Source organism: Schistocerca serialis, chromosome 9 (assembly GCF_023864345.2).
Source record: "Schistocerca serialis cubense isolate TAMUIC-IGC-003099 chromosome 9, iqSchSeri2.2, whole genome shotgun sequence".
In the NCBI taxonomy this organism is placed as follows: Eukaryota; Metazoa; Arthropoda; class Insecta; order Orthoptera; family Acrididae; genus Schistocerca; species Schistocerca serialis.
This window is the reverse complement of record NC_064646.1, coordinates 192820304-192840907: the sequence shown is the minus strand read 5'-3', so window position 1 is coordinate 192840907 and position 20604 is coordinate 192820304.

Genomic DNA, 20604 nt, shown 5'->3' with positions numbered 1-20604 from the left:
CACACTACCACCACTGAAAGTCAGCAACCATACAGTATTCGCAACGCAAGAACCGGTACTTGTATTCAACTGTCAGAAGTATCATAAGGGTTTTCGTTTATAACTTTCGACTCGTTCGTTTCCGGTACAAGGATCCTTACTTCAAATTAATACATTTATCGTTCTTCACCGTCTTTTCTAGTCTGTAACATCATCACGGAATCACCCTGTGTATTCGTACACTTACAGACGCCCGCGCCTATTACTTCGGGGCTCTGTAGTCGCGTTGGATGACGTTTAGGGACATGGGTTCCTATTCAAAATACGATGTACTCACTCCCCTCTACAAGTCCTAGAAGTCTGTAACGGGAATTTCCGACCATCCTGTATACAGGGTGATTCAGGAGTAAAGGTAGAATAGGTACGTGTTTTGACATGTGATAGCATTAGTGATTCTGAACAAAAAACGTGATGTGTACATATTCTGCATTCCGAATGTTTCCGAGATCGAACAGTTTTAATGTACATTTCTATTTATTTTCTGTATTATTCATTGTCATTGTTTACAACGTACCACAGTAGTATAGAGCAAGTTGAGATGTACATTTTGATACAGGGCGATTGTGGTCCATCAAGTCGGAAAACTACCTCTAACTGGCCTACAAAAATACTTAAGCTACAGATCACACGCGTCGCGCGAGGTTTCCAGTATTCTCGCGATCTCTTCGCGCAAACTGTTAGTCCCAGACAAAAAATAAATAATATATGAAGTTTTTTGTTCAGAATCAGTATTACTACCTAGTCTCGAAACATGTACGTATATATATATATATATATATATATATATATATATGTGTGTGTGTGTGTGTGTGTGTGTGTGTGTGTGTGTGTGTGTGAGAGAGAGAGAGAGAGAGAGAGAGAAAGTAAAGGAGAAGAAAACAGTGCAGCAGCAACGCTTGTTGACTGAAGTGGTAATGCAAAGCTAAATACATGTAACTACGTCGCAAAACAGATTGATGGTGTTTGATCTAGGCATTACAGAGTGCGCCAGAGGTGCAGCCATCACATCTTCGAAGATGTCTAAGTGCAAAATTCTACGAACGGTGGTACTTCTGTCGAGATTCTTCCTCTGGACGGTTCAGTACAGAACTAGGACTGTCTTGTCGGTGACAACGACGGAGGAGAATAGCCTGAAGCTGTTAACCACTCAAATTTTCTAATATGACAACGAAAGCTTTTTTATTACAGCCGAGAAGAGGGTGAAGACCTTTTATGATCCAAAGCAAAATATTTATTTCTTCCGTCTGATAGAGTTGGTGAATGACGGAATCAACAGACAAGGTCAAGAGTAGGACTAAAATCAAGATGAAAGGATATCAGTGATAAGATTAGCTGATGACAAGGCTATTTTCAGTAAAAGCGAAGAATAACTGCAGAACATGTTGAATGGAATGATAGATCTAATGAGTAAAGAATATGAACTGAAGAAATATGGAAGTAGCGAGGAGTAACAGAAAAGAGATTAGCGAAACCTTCACATCAAAATTGGTGGCCACCAAGTAAACGAAATTTACGAATTCTACTCTCTTGGAAGCAAAATAACATATGGCGGAGGAAGCAAGGAGGACATAAAAAGCAGACTATCACTTGTAAATAAGGCATTCCTGTCCAAAAAAATTGCTAGTATCAAGACCTTAATTAGAGAAAGAAATTTCTGAGAATGTAAGTTTCGAGCAGCCTGTTGTACTGCAAGTGAATCCTACATTGTAGGAAAAAGGGAAAAGAAGCATGTTGAGTAGACCGATAAGGGAAGAAGAGGTTCTCCGCAGTTGGCTATTTGATTTAGGGGAGGGGACCGAACAGAGAGGTCATCGGTCCCATCGGATTTAGGAAGGATGGGGAAGGAAGTCAGCCGTGCCCTTTCTAGGGGGCATCCCGTCATTTGCCTGAAGCGATGTAGGGAAATCATGGAAAACCTAAATCAGGATGACCGTCGACCTGCCGAATGCGAGTCCAGTGCGCCAATCACAGCGCCACCTCGCTCGGTATTCTCCGCAGTAGTGGCGAGAGAAAACACGACAAGGAGACGGGACAGGATGATACGGCATGTGTCGTGACATCAAGGAATGGCCTTCATGGTACTAGAGGGAACTGTGAACTGTAGAAAATAAAAACTGTGAGCGGTGACGGAGAATGGAAAAAAAATCAATAGCCAAGATGTCAACAATAAAGACTAATTTATGCAGTCTTGGCTATAAAGCTTTTGCCCAAATGGAACATGGATCGCTCTTTTTAAGTTCTGAAACATGAGGAAACAGAGATCAAATAATTGAGGATGTAGCACGTAAATGAGACTCTGAGACTGACAGAGAAGACGAGTTCGTGGCGGGCTGCATGATGATGCAAAAAAAAAAAAAAAAAAAAAAAAAAGAAAAAAAAAGTTCTGTAAAATGATTTATATAAAAGTAAGACAGAAAATACATTAGAGAATCCACTACAACCGACAAATTCAACTGCATCTGTTTTTATGTTTGAGATAATTCTCATTTATTGTTCAGTATGAGCTGAACATTTTTTAAAATTATATTACATGTTTCGATCGCTCAGGATCATCTTGAGATCTAAGTTTATATGATTAGACATTATTACTGTATGTGCCATTCAAAGGCAAGTCAAATGTTTCTCTAATGTATTTTATTTCTTACTTCTAGACCAATTACTTAATAAAATATATTTTCAGGTTTGATGATAATCACTCTCGTGACTTTCATGTAATTTTCCTTTCTTTTCTTTTCTTTTGCGCAATTAGAAGTAACACTGGTCAGTTTGAATCCGCTTTTTCCATTTCCCACTCTTCGTCTGGCTCTGATAATACGAACGGGAAGTTCCCTTTAAATCACTTGTTACGTTTTTCTTAATCATCCTGATTACTCCCAAGTAATTTCCTTTTTTCAGATATAGCTGAAATGCTGCTCAGTTTGATAAACCATTTGTCCTAAATTTGGACGAAAACCATTGCGTAATTTTCCCTCAAATCATATATTTTTTTTTTTTAAGCAGCCAGATTACTTTCAACTAATGATCTTTTTTTTTGTTTTGAAGAAATGGGCCTTAAACTACTCACTTTGATATCCCATTTCCTTATTTTCATTCTTCGTGTGGCTATTAAAATCCTGAGAAAAATCACTTGTGTAATTTCCAGGGATTTGTAATGTTCCTTCTTGTTAGAGAAAATTACACAAAGGAAAAAAATCCTCCGATCAAGTGACACTGATAAATTCCGAATAATTTATAGGTTTCACTTGCGTATTTAGTGATGTTAAGAAAGTACACTCCAACGGATATGGGATTATTCCTCATTCTTACCGCTTCTCTGAGTAGCATCTACAAGACAATTCAATTGTCTTTTTCCATCGCCCTTCATGGAAAGTTGATGAATGTTCAGGCCAATGCGTTGTGGTTGTCTGCTGTCAGTGTTCAATGTACCTTAACCATGAAACCTTAGTAAAACTCTTACACGGTATCAATGTAAACATTTCATAGAACTGGACTTCGATGCTGATGAAGATAGGTTCTCTCACTATTACGAGAACGAGTAACGAAAGAGCGAACATGAGGCTCGAATCGTTTGGTTATTCAACAAGGCAGTTTCAAACCTTTTTGATACCGCCTCTGAAAAGTACAAATTATACGTCTTATTTAGTAATAATGTGTATAAGACTAGAATTATGGTATTTCAAGTGTTACCATGAAATAAAAGACAAATTAATACGTAATTATTCAGTAAGCTTGCCACAGAGCAGAACTTACATCAAGCTTCCTCAACGACACGATGGACAGGAATGTAGGTCAGTCTCCACGAGATAAGAGTAGAACGAAATTCTGCTTGCTGAAAAATAAATGATAAACCGCGTAAGTAACTCCTCAGGCTGTTAATGAAAATATTTCGTTTCTGGAATTTTCACATATTTTGTAGATAATTCTATGACATTTACTTTCTTGGACTGATAGACTCTTTTTTGGCTCCGCTCAAAAATATGAAAAAAATGTTATTATCCCTTGAATACTTGAAGTTATGGGTGTCAAAACACTTCGAGTATTCAGTTACATAGATAGTTTCTTTGTTTAGCCCTAGTATTCCATACACATAATTTGTAGGTCAATTATAATTTAAATACTTTAGCACATGATAGGATTTGGTACCATTTAACTGGGGATGGGTTCTTATTTGTAAGTTTTGCCTCCCAATTCGGGCATGGATCACGGGAAACCACGCCTTAAACCAGCCTGTAGCCATCAAACCCCTTCTTATAACATTTTGCCAGGAGTAATAGTACAGTTATCAGACGTATCTGACATTTTGTGGATTTGTACAAAATACGATATTTTATGACTTTTTTTGTTTGATAAAAGATTTACGATTGACGACTGCGAATGCATTTTATAGGGTGTGGTGAGACTCATTGGATTGCTGACGGAATAGGACGTTGGTAGTCGAACACATGACCCTCGAGGTATCAGCAGGAGCATTAGTGTCGATGTCTGCGGGACAGCCGATGGTCGTATACAGCAGATTGGGTTTGTAAATCTTCTCCGGAAGTTCTCAAGCAGCTCATTAAGAGTGAACATGAAACATCGATCACACAGTATCAGTGTTCAATAATAAATAAACTATTCTACGCTGTCCTGAAACAAAGTTCTCGTTAGCGCAGTTATATTATCGTAGTCATTAGTTATTTATAAAACATTAATGTGGATCCATCTGCAGTGGGGACCTCTGTCTTACTTCTAGCCGGCCGCGGTGGGCGAGCGGTTCTAGGCGCTCAGTCCGGAACCGCGCAACTGCTACGGTCGCAGGTTCGAATCCTGCCTCGGGTATGGATGTGTGTGATGTCCTTAGGTTAATTAGGTTTCAGTAGTTCTAAGTTCTAGGGGACTGATGACCTCAGATGTTAAGTCCCATAGTGCTCAGAGCCATTTGTCTTACTTCTATCCCTAGTTAGTAAGGCAGTTTATGGGCAATAACCTATCGCATATTTTACATTGTTTAGCTGTCTCTGTCACCTCATAAACTACTATACAGTTCATGTGACTATTTACACAGTTACCAGTTGAAATGTTTAAAACTTCAATAGCTACGAGCATAGAGTTATACGGGACGACAATCAGACATGTTAGAGTAACTGTTGCTGCATACCTTCGTAACAGCCGCTGGGTCGTAAATGCAGTAACTACGTGCTCGCTTAAGAGTTCGGAAGTCTCAGTGCTCCAGAAGTCGTGCAGAATTTTCACCAGCTAGTGACTGTCCATCGATTAACTTCACGACAACACCACACTTCGATTTCGGGGGAAGTAACTGTACTTACACTGCACACCTTCTTATGTTTTACAAAGTTTTTGTCGTATAATTTGATCACTGAGATCGCTCGCGTGAGCGTCCTACTTCGCGAGCATCCGGAAACTCGAACACTTTCTTAGCAGCTTCCAGTTCACATTAGGGTTTATTTCGCACTTCTCTTTATATGTAAGCTTGAGGCTGTTGCCAATGGGCACCACTGTGGGGAGCCGGACTTGGGTATCACGGGGATGTCAACCTCGTCCCGTCTGTCCCCAGATCGGTCTGCCGCTGTGGTTGCCCCGGTTGCTGCCCGCAGTGGGGCTGAGCCCTCGCCTGTGGTTGATTGGGAAGTCGTTCCAAGGCGGGGCAGGCAGCGAAAGACGTCCCCGGAGGCTGATCAGAAAGCCTCCCCGGTTCGTCTGACAAACAGGTTTCAGGTACCTTCTGTGGCTGAGCCAGATGCAGCTGCCTGCCCTGTTTCAGAGGATGATTCTCAGCCTTCAAGGTCCGGGCAATCGCAGAGAGTGGGCTTATTGGTAGTTGGGAGCTTGTAACATTATGTGATTGCCTTATCATTTTAAATCATTCACTGATCGAGCAGTCGCTCGGCAACAGCTACAGTTAGCAAATAATGTTGCGAGAATGTAAAAGGTGAACGACCTGTGACGTAACTTGTTTATTGTCGAAGCGCCGTCAGAGATGCAGTGAGTTATTGACTTTGAAAACCGCGGCGCGAAAAACGGACAGAAGAAGAACACTTTTACACATTTTTTTGATGTACGAGATATTCTCGATGAACAGTTACTCTTTCTTCTCTTGTCTCTTGTAACTTGTGTCGGACGCGCATGTATTGCCGCCGTATTATTATCGTTAAAAATAATATTACTTTAGTGTAAAGTAAATGTGCAGTACTAAAAGTGCAATACTGCATAGCAGTAGATTTATTGTGCGACGTGTATGTGAAAAGTCAAAGGAATTATTTTCATTACGAGAAGGGAAGTGCCAGTCAAAACGGCGTCCATGTTAAATTCTTCATAGTAGTTCATCTATTAATTGCCATTAATTCAGAGTTAAGTGAAACTGGTGTATGGACAATTTATTTATTATAGAATCTATGTCTCACTCTTTCATGAATTTATTTATTTTCTTTATGTTTCTGCCAAATAGAGAGTTCACAGTCACGAATTCTTTCGTCGAGTTCGGACGGAAGTTGCATGCGGCGAAATATTTTCTCCGCGCCATATTCTACTGGTAAATGCATGATAAACTGCGGTCCCTTAGGAAATTCATTTTGAGCTATCCAAAAATAATCATATTTTGAATAGGCATTTACTCTCCTCTGCAATACGACTTCTGACTGATCAGACGATCCAACAAGAGACAGCCGCACACGGTCGGCGTTCGCAAATATATTTCCACCGCTGATTATAGCTATATGTTACAGCACAAAAGTAAACATATTGTTATAATAAGCGACTACGAACGGGGTCATCTATAACTGTATGTTTATGTAAACACATTACGTAAACATATCGTTATAAGCTGCAATGTTAGACGCGTAATGGGGCCCCCTTAGGGATATTGCCTCTACGGAGGGGGAGAAGTCCAGTGTGCACTCCGTGTGCATTCCGGGTGGAGACATTCCTGATGTGGAAAGGGTCCTTCCGGATGCCATGAAGAGCACAGGGTGCAGCCAGCTGCAGGTGGTAGCACATGTCGGCACTAATGACGTGTGTCGCTTTGGATCTGAGGAAATTCTTTCTGGATTCCAGCGGCTGTCTGATTTGCTGAAGGCTGCCGGTCTTGCTTACGAGATGAAGGCAGAGCTCACCATCTACAATATCGTTGACAGAACCGACTGCGGACCCTTGGTGCAGAGCCGGGTGGAGGGTCTGAATCAGAGACTCAGACGGTTTTGCGACCGTGTTGGCTGCAGATTCCTTGACTTGCGCCATAGGGTGGTGGGGTTTCGGGTTCCGCTGAATAGGTCAGGAGCTCACTACACTCAGCTGGCGGCTACACGGGTAGTGGAGGCTGTGTGGCGTGGACTGGGCGGTTTTCTAGGTTAGAAGGCCTCGGGAAAGTACGGGGTGGGCTGCAATCTCAAAGGGTGCATGGCAAATACAGGACGTGCTTGGATCAAGGAACAGTCGGAATTGTAGTTGTAAATTGTAGTTGTGCTGGGAAAGTCCCTGAGCTTCAAGCACTAATAGAAAGCACAGAAGCTGAAATCGTTATAGGTATAGAAAGCCGGCTAAAGCCTGAAATAAGTTCTGCATAAATTTTTACGAAGTCTCAGACGGTGTTCAGGAAAGATAGATTAGGCAGAATTGGTGGTGGAGTGTTTGTGTCTGTCAGTAGTGGTTTATCTTGTAGTGAAGTCGAAGTAGATACTCCGTGCAAATTGGTATGGGTGGTGGTTATACTTAACAGCCGAACTAAGTTAATAATTGGCTCCTTCTACCGACCCCCAGACTCCGATGATATAGTTGCTGAACAGTTCAGAGAAAATTTGAGTCTCGTAACAAATAAATACCCCACTCATACGGTTATAGTCGGTGGGGACTTCAACCTTCCCTCGATATGTTGGCAAAAATACTTGTTCAAAACCGGTGGTAGGCAGAAAACATCTTCCGAGATTGTCCTAAATGCTTTCTCAGAAAATTATTTCGAGCAGTTAGTCCACGAACCGACGCGAATTGTAAATGGTTGCGAAAACACACTTGACCTCTTAGCCACAAACAATTCACAGCCAATAGAGAGCATCATGACTGATACAGGGATTAGTGATCACAAGGTCGTTGTAGCTAGGCTCAATGTCGTTTCTTCCAAATCCACCAGAAACAAACGCAAAATAATTTTATTTAAAAAAGCGGAAAAAGTGTCACTAGAAGTCTTCCTAAGAGACAGTCTCCGTTCCTTTCGAACTGACTATGCAAATGTAGACGAGATTTGGCTCAAATTCAAAGATATAGTAGCAACAGCAATTGAGAGATTCATACCTCATAAATTGGTAAGAGATGGAACTGATCCCCCATGGTACACAAAACATGTCCGAACGCGGTTGCAGAGGCAACGAAAAAAGCATGCGAAGTTCAGAAGAACGCGAAATCCCGAAGATAGGCTAAAATTTACAGACGTGCGAAATTTGGCACAGACTTCAATGCGAGATGCCTTTAATAGGTTCCACAACGAAACATTGTCTCGTAATTTGGTAGAAAATCCGAAGAAATTCTGGTCGTATGTAAAGTACACAAGCGGCAAGACGCAGTCAATACCTTCGCTGCGCAGTGCCGATGGTACTGTTACCGACGACTGTGCCGCTAAAGCGGAGTTATTGAACGCAGTTTCCCGAAATTCCTTCACCAGAGAAGACGAATGGAATATTCCAGAATTTGAAACACGAACAGCTGTTAGCATGAGTTTCTTAGAAGTAGACACCTTAGGGGTTGCGAAGCAACTCAAATCGCTTGATACGGGCAAGTCTTCAGGTCCATATTGTGTGCCGATTAGGTTCCTTTCCGATTACGCTGATACAGTAGCTCCCTACTTAGCAATCATATACAACCGCTCGCTCACCGATAGATCTGTACCTGCAGATTGGAAAATTGCGCAGGTCGCACCAGTGTTTAAGAGGGTAGTAGGAGTAATCCATCGAACTACAGACCTATATCATCGACGTCGGTTTGCAGTAGGGTTTTGGAGCATATACTGTATTCAAACATTATGAATCACCTCGAAGGGAACGACCTATTGATACGTAATCAGCATTGTTTCAGAAAACATCGTTCTTGTGCAACGCAGCTAGTTCTTTATTCGCACGAAGTAATGGCCGCTATCGACAGGGGATCTCAAGTTGATTCCGTATTTTTCTAGATTTCCGGAAAGCTTTTGACACCGTTCCTCACAAGCGACTTCTAATCAAGCTGCGGGCCTTTGGGGTATCGTCTCAACTGTGCGACTGGATTCGTCATTTCCTGTCAGGAAGGTCGCAGTTCGTAGTAATAGACGGCAAATCATCGAGTAAAACTGAAGTGATATCAGGTGTTCCCCAGGGAAGCGTCCTGGGACCTCTGCTGTTCGTCATCTATATAAATGATCTGGGTGACAATCTGAGCAGTTCTCTTAGGTTGTTCGCAAATGATGCTGTAATTTACCGTCTAGTAAGGTCATCCGAAGACCAGTATCAGTTGCAAAGCGATTTAGAAAAGATTGCTGTATGGTGCAGCAGGTGACAGTTGACGTTAAATTACGAAAAGTGTGAGGTGATCCACATGAGTTCCAATAGAAATCCGTTGGAATTCGATTACTCGATAAATAGTACAATTCTCGAGGCTGTCAATTCAACTAAGTACCTGGGTGTTAAAATCACGAACAACTTCAGTTGGAAAGACCACATAGATAATACTGTGGGGAAGGCGAGCCAAAGGTTGCGTTTCATTGGCAGGACACTTAGAAGATGCAACAAGTCCACTAAAGAGACAGCTTACACTACACTCGTTCGTCCTCTGTTAGAATATTGCTGCGCGGTGTGGGATCCTTGCCAGGTGAGATTGACGGAGGACATCGAAAGGGTGCAATAAAGGGCAGCTCGGTTTGTATTATCACGTAATAGGGGAGAGCGTGTGGCAGATACGATACGCGAGTTGGGATGGAAGTCATTAAAGCAAAGACGTTTTGCGTCGCGGCGAGATCTATTTACGAAATTTCAGTCACCAACTTTCTCTTCCGAATGGGAAAATATTGTGTTGAGCCCAACCTACATATGTAGGAGTGATCATCAAAATAAAATAAGAGAAATCGGAGCTCGAACAGAAAGGTTTAGGTGTTCGTTTTTCCCGCGCGCTGTTCGGGAGTGGAATGGTAGAGAGATAGTATGATTGGGGTTCGATGAACCCTCTGCCAAGCTTTCAAATGTGAATTGCAGAGTAATCATGTAGATGTAGATGTAGATGTAGATTAAGCACTAAACTGGCGCTTACTTCTTCATGTGTGTTTACCTTCACATGGAATCAAACATCATCTTCTTTTGCCCCATGGATTACTATTTTTTTTGTACAAATAGCTTGGGCATCATCGTGATTTTTAGGAGAGGTACTCATGTACAAAGCTTACTTGTTTCTTGTCCGTATGGCTGTCTGTGATTTCGTACTGAACACATTGGCCTGACATTTACAAAGCAAAGTAATCTTTTTCCCTCGGTGAAGATTTTTGGATACATCATTGTCTCTCCTAGGCACTAGGATCCAAGCTCGTCCCTAGGTCAAAAGGAAAGTGACACAGAAAAAAGCACCACTTACACGGATAGAAATGGACCAAAATGTGCAAGAAAAAGAATGCCTGAAATTACTACGGTTAAACGTATACTAGATAATTCGTGCGTCTTTATTAAACTTAGATACATGACACTAAATATTCTATAAAGAGGAAAATTTATAATCATTATTAACTACATATGTTTCAAATACTAAATGTAGCAGCATAAACATACGTACAATTACAAAAAGAATAGGAGAAAAGATATCTTCGTCCTGTTAACAGTAAAATAAATTGCTTTAAATTCTCTCTTGTATTAATGGTCCGAATGACCACAAGAAGTCTGTTTAATTACGCATTACAGCTGACTGAGCTTGGTACATTACAGAAAGTTTTATTGTGCATAGCGTATTACATATTCTATTAGAAATTTTCATCACTCTTTGTTTTTACATTTTGTGAACACTCGTTTGTCATATACAGTGTTTAGTAACTTTCAGTACAGTTGTATAACGAAAAATCATAATAAAACTTAAGAAAAATCGTTTTTGTTCAGCACTTAACTACGTAGGTATATACCATTATAAAATTAATAGGTAGAAACAAAAATTTGTCTTTGTTACGATATTTAATACCAGCTAATCCATACCTTATCCATACTAATTTTCGCTGGTTAATGACTCATTTAAAAACGTAATTCACTAAACAAACACAAAATCAGGATTTTCGGAACTGAAACACACATACAAACATATAGATATCTCATAGAATGAGTGAACTGTGTTTGTTTTCTTGTTTTGATTCCAAAGATACGTTACTTTAACACTTAGTTCACACACTATTACTTAAAGATGCTAGCTCATTATATAAAACACAACTTAAATATTTGAGCATATGCAAGGTAAAAGTGAGTGTGAAAAGTAAAAATACAGCTAAGGTCTTGATCATTACAGTTCATATTGCACCCAGGACTTAACCTATTATTGTCTCTTTGTCTCTTATTAAAGTACGCCATTTCAGCTGTAGTTGTTAGCTTGGGAATACACAGACTGTACACCACAGTTGCCAACATTAGTCGTAGAATCCTCTTGCATCAGCTGTATAGAATAAATTATCGATAGAAAATTTTCTAAGTCGTTTTCAGGAGATGAACTACTTTCTCATGGATATTGAGAGGTAAGTTTGCTTCAAGTTTCCTCCGGATCTTCCTATGTGAAAACGATTCGTCCCAGTATTATGTTTTGTTTATATATCCTCAAGCTATCCTGCTTGCTATTGTATTGTTCGGGATTAAAGACTCCTTTCGGAATCATTCCTGTATGGCAGGTGACCAATATTTTGCTAAGAAAACCAGTTCAGTACATTTTTCCATAGTTTATGTCACCCAGAAGATAGCATTGTCCTGAGTTTAAATTGTGGTAAACTAAATTTTTTTAATAATCTGTTCAAGTCTTCACCAAAAACCCTTTAAAATCGTTTACGAATACAGTTAGATGTGCGTTTTCCGTATCTAGAGAAAATATCTGAAATTTGCTGTGCTTTAGCTCGCTTTCCTCCGTGAACATTGGTGATAAAGAGTGTGCCGCAACCAATGTACAAGCTGAATGATCGGGAGATAGACTAAATTGTTCCACATTTGTTCCTACTCTCACTGTCATATGGACTTGTGGTCGTATACATGTCACCCGTCATAGAATAAAGGCAGTGTTGTGTTCACACTTCCCTTGAGCATTCACAACTCCCAATATATATCATTCATTTGTCTATTTACATCAGCTCGCCACTCACGGAGACACATTGTTAGACAGCTTCTCTTTGATTTAGCTCATCATTAAATACCTCACTGCTATATCACACGTGCGCTAGCCATTTGTACCGTGTACGGCATCTAATGTTTCAGTGATGTCCACAACTCTATCATCAATTCACTTCGGAAAACTGTCAGAAAATTTCTTTTCCTGAGCATTAAATCGTTCCTGCGAGTTATTATCTTAGTAGTGAGATTATTAGCGGTTTCATTTAATAGCTTAACCATTTCAGGTAGTTGGTATGTATTTGTCGCATTTATAAATCTTCTTAATAATTTAACAGTAATGGCAGTAGATACTTTGCAGGAGCTCTACTTAGAGCAATGATGTTTATTTGTCTTTTCTTTCATACCGTTTTGTGGCAACGTTTACTATAACTGCCACCAATTGTTGGTAATTGTTGGTAAACTTTGCTTAAAGTGCACATGCATATTATTTACGTATTGTGTGTGTTTAATAATCTCTGCCTTACCTTCAAGGCTTGAAACAATATTCTGGTAAGTTTATCTTTAATTTGGAACATTTATTCAGAAAATAAGTGCAGTGCATCATCGAAAACTTTTATTTTCATTCCAAAGGAAATAGTCGTCCCAGTGTACCACAATCGTAACATGTGTGCGTGCATTTCAGTGTGTTGTTATAATATGAACTTGTTTCTATTACGTAAATAAACTGAGTAAAATGGTATTTTAACTTATGTTGGAAATGTGTTATGTTTCTTATTATTTATATAAGAGAAAAAAATTGTACCGGTACAATTTCACATTTTCTTTTAGGTCATGTGCTCCAGAGAAAAAAATAGTTTTTCAACACAGATAAAAATGTTATGCAGGTTTTGGAGGCTTGCAATAGTGATATACGAAGATAATCTGTTACTAAATGAAGAGGATAAAATATTTAAGAAAGGGATGTGGTAACTGGAAATGAACATATTACTATACAAGATCCTGAAAAGACATAGGTAGTCCACCAAGCAAAACAAGACAGACAAAAGAAGTCACATCAGAGCCAAATGCTGAGGTACCCATACGCCTTCCTTATTTACCACAATTTTAATGGACTTGAACTTATCAACCAGGACAGTTCAGTGATAACATGAATAATGAATTCTGGAAAGTGTTTTTGCTTAGTATCAGTGAAAATTGTTAGACAACAAAGCCGTTTGACAATATTTTTTCGATAATGGCCCTAAAACCCTTGTTGTAGGATACACCAATTCCTGAAAGTATTCGTTATGCAGAACAAACTTGAGCACAAATAAAGATGAAATGAAGGCATTTCTTGGTATGAACCTGGTAATGGGGTACCAAATTTTACCTACATTTGGGAGCTACTGGGCAACTGAATCTTATTTAAGTGTTAGTTATATATCTCAGATTATGATACTATATCGATCTGAAGTCATTCGGAAGTCCTTACATTTTTCTAACAACACAGATCAATCAATAAAGAAATATTGTGTATACAAAGTGAGACCTGTCATTGATCATTTGAACAAAACATTCCAAGCTTCTCTAGCGCAATTCGGATTCAGTCTGTGGATGACCATGTGATCCGATTTAAAGGTCAGGATATTAAGTGACAGTACATCAAAATAAGTCAGTCAAATGGAGTTTCAAAATCTGGTGCAGGTGTGATACAGGAACTGGTTATCTATTTTAGGTAGATTTATGGCTTATCAGAAGAAAAACGCATGGCCTGAAGTAGCACTCAGTGAGACAGTCGTTCTTCAATAGACAAAATCTATATCCGGATTGGGATGTGAAATTTACAAAGATAATTTTTTTCATCTCTCCAGTTTTGCAGTATTACCTTGCTTCAGAAAATATCAGATCCTATGGAACAGTATGCAGCAACTGTTAAAACATCCAAAGTCATTCCCTCCAGACAAGGAAATGAAAAGGCGTGATACATAGTTTTAGCAACAATGGACTGAAAATCCTCAAATGAATGGACAACAGGCCCGTTTATCGACTGACTAATTTTGTTTCCGCAATACTATAAAAAAATGTTTCAAATGGCTCTGAGCACTATGGGACTTAACATCTATGGTCATCAGTCCCATAGAGCTTAGAACTACTTAAACCTACCAACCTAAGGACATCACACAACACCCAGTCATCACGAGGCAGAGAAAATCCCTAACCCCACCGGGAATCGAACCCGGGAACCCGGGCGCAATACTATATATAACTGTGAAGAGGTGTAACTCTGCTTCTTATGAGGAGATCAGGGTTGTGTCCGTTTGTGATACGAAAGTACCCGAAGTTGATGGGAGGGATGGGCCTCACGGATCAGAAGAAAGTGACATATGAGACTGACAAAGAGGCTAAAGGTAAATATCATCCGAGAATTGTCTTTGATCTACTTGACACTTGTGTGAGCAATGACTATGTAATATATTCAAAATTGGCAGCAGAAGCACGATTAAAATCATCAACGCCATCACTAGAGTTCATACAATACATTGCAAGAAGTCTAAGCAGCAATGATTTAAGTGGACAAAGGATTTTATCGACAGCTGTAAAAAACAGAAAATGGTTGCAAACGTGTAATAAGCCAAAGGGCCAGAGCACTGAATCATGAAATCAGATATGATGAAAAGATCATTGTGCATCAAAGTATGTTGAAAATCGTACTTTCAATACCTGTGAGCAATGTGGTGTCAACTTATGCTTTACATCAAGCAGAAACTGCTTTACAGAATTTCACATCAGACAGACAACAGATACACAGTCTTTGCAGTCGTCAGATATATCGCGCGTCATGCGTTGTACAATTTTCCATTAACGTAAGTAGGGAGAAATATATCACAGCATTTTTTAAGAAGTGCAAACAAAAATTTTTGGAATAGTAACTTATTTCATTCATACCCCTTTCAGTCAATACAGAGGTGCATAACTTTCAATCATTAGGCCTTTAGTTTTCTTATGTACCTGAAATAGTTAACAGAATTCTCAGTTTGAGTCTGATCCATCTGAAGCGAACGCAGATTATATAGTACTTGCTTAATGGACGTCGGTATACTTTTGTAAGCGTCTTTTAATCCCAATATTTTGCTAGAAACGTGAACATGATTCCTGTTTATTTGAGTGTCAAACGTTTTGTGCCGCTTGTATATCTGTGAAGGTAATTCTTTATCGCCTTCAAACATTACACGTCACATTATTTAACTTTTGCCTCGACCTGGGATGTTCGCTCTTGGGCTAATAACCTGAAGTGAACGTCAAGTTCAGCCGATCGCTGTTGGGCTAATAATTTGAAATTAGTGCCCATTAAGCCACAAGTTTTTCAAATAATTCGGTCAGTGGATTTAAGCCGTCAGCTATTTGAGAAGTATTGGCAGTGGCTCTCTGCGTTTCCAGTTCACTTACGATTGAATTAATACCCATGTCTCCCATTGTCAGATTAACCATTTCGCTAAATAATCTCTGCCATGAAATTCTTCCTCATTTGCCGCTTCCTCAGATTTCGCTAATTTAACCATAACAGACTGAATAGTCAAGACATTTCTGCACTCTTTAGCCATTTCGCTGTCTCTGCCGTAAAATTCTTCCTCACGTGCCATTTCTCCATATTTCGCTAATTTAACCATAACATACTGAAATAGTTAAGAAATTTCTGCACTCTTTGTATGCATTTACCAAGAATACGCACTGTGATATGAATTTCAAATAATTGGCTCTACAAGCTGGAGCGCACACATTCATAAAAACAATTTATAATCAGTAGTATGGAAGGTGACCATCTTACGCACAGCTCTTAGATACAAAGCAATCTAGAAACTGGAAAAAACTGAAAATTTAGAAATAATTGAAACATTCCTAGCTTGGGTCAGAAATATCTACGGTACGTTTAAGGTTCATTCATGATATCGAAATGCAAGTGGCTCGACAACAATTACCTTCTTTTATGATTTTAATGTTTTATGATTTTATGTTTTTATTCTTTCAAATAGTCCTGGGTTTTATTATCAATTATTTCCGTTTTATACTATTACTCAGATGCTGATTCAATTACATGGAACAGAATGGTATAGTTGTAATGACGTTCAATAAATATTTTACAACAAAGATCCTGGAAAACTCGGGCGTCATTTGACATGTGCTTTCTTGTCAGAGCAAATTACACAAAGGAAAAATCTTCCAGTCAAACGAGATTAGTAAACTGCGTATAATTTATAACTTTTGTATGCATATTTCTGTCTCGAATACACACTCCAACGTTGATACTATTATTGCCCATTCTTAACGTTTCTATGAAGAGTATATATAAAGGGATTCAGTTATCTGAATATTAAAAGACTTTATTAGTCTTCTCCCATCACCCTTCATCGAAAATTGATGCAAGTTCAGGTCAATGTGATGTGGCTGTCTGCCATCATTGTTCGGTGAATATTGATCTTGTACGTTTAGCAAAATTCTTACGCTGTATAAATATAAAAATTAATTCAGCTGGACCTGATGAAAATAGGTTCTCTCTCTATTACGAGAATGAGTAATGAAAGTGTCAACATGCAACTCGAATCGTTTTGTCATTCAACAATGTGGTTCCAAATCTTTTTAATACGATCTCTGAAAAACATAAATTACAGATTGATTCGTTAATAATATTTTTAAGATGGAAATTAAGGTATTTCAAGAATTACCATGAAATAAAAGACAAATTACTACGTAATTATTCAGGTAGCAGGCCACAGATCAGAACTTATGTCACGCTTTCCCAAAGACATGATTGACTAGAAAGTAAGTAAGATTCCACGAGACAACAGGAGAATGAAACATTTGCTTGCTAAATAATAAATGATACAGTCGCGTAAGCAACTTCTCAGGATGTTAAAGCAAATCTTTAGTTTCTGAACTTTTCAAATATTTCTTCAATAATTCTGTCACATTTATTTTCTTTGATTTATAGAAAGTAATGTTATAGAATCTTCTTTCGTTCCACTCAAACGTTTGACAAAAAAAGATGGTGAGCATCAGACAACCTCTGTGCTTATTTTGAGAACATAAAACAGCAACAATCATGCAACATGAGCTTTTAAAGCGGATGCTAGGATACGCTAAGTGGATTATGTTGTTTGTGACAGATATACTGAACAACTAAACTTATGTTGCAGACAGCATGGTTCTCTGGATGTAAGTTGTAAAAATCTGTAGATGTACTTGAAAAAAGGAACCTTCGGAAAGCGCAATTCGCCACCATGCGTGCGGCTGCGGGTATTGCCGCGGTTTCACAAGGTGTCGCTACTGTGTGCGCTCACCTCAGTTATAACATTAAATGGCAGAAATGAACAGACTGAATAATAATGGCGAAGAGAGAACGATATGGTAACTGGGACTCTCAGGTGAATAATGAGCTGTCTGTGTGGCTGAATTTGTTACAAGAAATGATGCTGTATTCGCTACAGGACAATTGATGACATGGTGTCTTGTTCTCTGACAACCATTTTTCAATTACTTTTAGCACACGTTGTAGTACCCAAATACTCAAGCATTGGCCGTGGTCTGTGAGGTTCTTGTTTGTCGTTGGTTGTCTTTCCCTTCATTTTGCCTTCATGAATTTGTTGGATCAGTATTTTGGCCCCTGTAGTCTAAAAGCTGATCATCTGATTACTAAAATAGCCTTGAGTTTAGCAATAAGTAATTGGAAATTAGATTGACAAGTCTCGTGCCAAGAAACTCTCCAGCAACAGCTCCCTTACCCAGGAAGACAACAATCTATAGCGGTCGGGGGGCGTTGTCTTCATTCATTCTGCTTTTCTTGTTTAGTGAGCCACAGCAGGAGCATAACTGCGGGTGTAACATTGCCCAGCTTCACCCTTCAGAGGCGCTGGCGAGCTTCTTCAGCTTCGTCAGCTTCCTGAATACGCGATTTTTCGTTCTGAATACACCTTCTTGTGAAACGGTGTCGGGACTTCAGGCAGTCGCTCGTTTCCCTGTATTTGATGTCATTTGGCTGAGCTTTGGGGGACCAGTTCATCGCACCCAACGCAGTCGGTGTTCGAGGAATATAGACATAAAATAATCACGGACGGTGGATGGAACTAAGAGTTGTTGATGTTGGTACAGGGATGGAACTGGTAGCAGGCAACATCAGTCTTGTCAAAGGACTAATGACAAATATTTCTGAGTCAAAGCGTTTTTTATAGCACTTGTTAATATCAGTACTGTGCGTGAAGTAGCTGCCACAAAAAACGAAACGAGGTTTCTCAGTGGTTAAGGCACGAGACTGTCTTTCGGAAAGTCTGGGGTTTAACACAGCAACGCCGAGAGGGATGAAAGTGACCTTTTTTTGTATTTAAGTGGCAGCTATGTTTCACAGAATGATTTGTGCAACATTTACTGTTATGAGTTTTATTCATTTGGTATGATCTTCCACTACATTGTAAAGCAGCGCATTTCTCGCAAATGATTATATATTTTTTTTCAGGTTTCACTTAATGCCCAGATGCTCAAATTAAGACTTTTAAGATAATAGTGTAAAACTTTTGCTCATATTATTGTGGTATGATTTGGCAACAATGTTCTCAATACAATTTACCTGTGTCATTTCCTTGTAAAAATCAGCCTATTTCATGCACTCTCTTACATCTACATCTACATCTATACTCCGCGAGCCACCTTGCGGTGTGTGGCGGAGGGTACTTATTGTACCACTATCTGATCCCCCCTTCCCTGTTCCATTCACGAATTGTGCGTGGGAAGAACGACTGCTTGTAAGTCTCCGTATTTGCTCTAATTTCTCGGATCTTTTCGTTGTGATCATTACGCGAGATATATGTGGGCGGTAGTAATATGTTGCCCATCTCTTCCCGGAATGTGCTCTCTCGTAATTTCGATAATAAACCTCTCCGTATTGCGTAACGCCTTTCTTGAAGTGTCCGCCACTGGAGCTTGTTCAGCATCTCCGTAACGCTCTCGCGCTGACTAAATGTCCCCATGACGAATCGCGCTGCTTTTCGCTGGATCATGTCTATCTCTTCTATTAATCCAACCTGGTAAGGGTCCCATACTGATGAGCAATACTCAAGAATCGGACGAACAAGCGTTTTGTAAGCTACTTCTTTCGTCGATGAGTCACATTTTCTTAGAATTCTTCCTATGAATCTCAACCTGGCGCCTGCTTTTCCCACTATTTGTTTTATGTGATCATTCCACTTCAGATCGCTCCGGATAGTAACTCCTAAGTATTTTACGGTCGTTACCGCTTCCAATGATTTGCCACCTATGGCATAATCGTACTGGAATGGATTTCTGCCCCTATGTATGCGCATTATATTACATTTATCTACGTTTAGGGAAAGCTGCCAGCTGTCGCACCATGCATTAATCCTCTGCAGGTCCTCCTGGAGTACGTACGAGTCTTCTGATGTTGCTACTTTCTTGTAGACAACCGTGTCATCTGCAAATAGCCTCACGGAGCTACCGATGTTGTCAACTAAGTCATTTATGTATATTGTAAACAATAAAGGTCCTATCACGCTTCCCTGCGGTACTCCCGAAATTACCTCTACATCTGCAGATTTTGAACCGTTAAGAATGACATGTTGTGTTCTTTCTTCTAGGAAATCCTGAATCCAATCACAAACCTGGTCCGATATTCCGCAAGCTCGTATTTTTTTCACTAAACGTAAGTGCGGAACCGTATCAAATGCCTTCCTGAAGTCCAGGAATACGGCATCAATCTGCTCGCCAGTGTCTACGGCACTGTGAATTTCTTGGGCAAATAGGGCGAGCTGAGTTTCACATGATCTCTGTTTGCGGAATCCATGTTGGTTATGATGAAGGAGATTTGTATTATCTAAGAACGTCATAATACGAGAACACAAAACATGTTCCATTATTCTACAACAGATTGACGTAAGCGAAATAGGCCTATAATTATTCGCATCTGATTTATGACCCTTCTTGAAAATGGGAACGACCTGCGCTTTCTTCCAGTCGCTAGGTACTTTACGTTCTTCCAGCGATCTACGATAAATTGCTGATAGAAAGGGGGCAAGTTCTTTAGCATAATCACTGTAGAATCTTAAGGGTATCTCGTCTGGTCCGGATGCTTTTCCGCTACTAAGTGATAGCAGTTGTTTTTCAATTCCGATATCGCTTATTTCAATATTTTCCATTTTGGCGTCCGTACGACGGCTGAAGTCAGGGACCGTGTTACGATTTTCCGCAGTGAAACAGTTTCGGAACACTGAATTCAGTATTTCTGCCTTTCTTC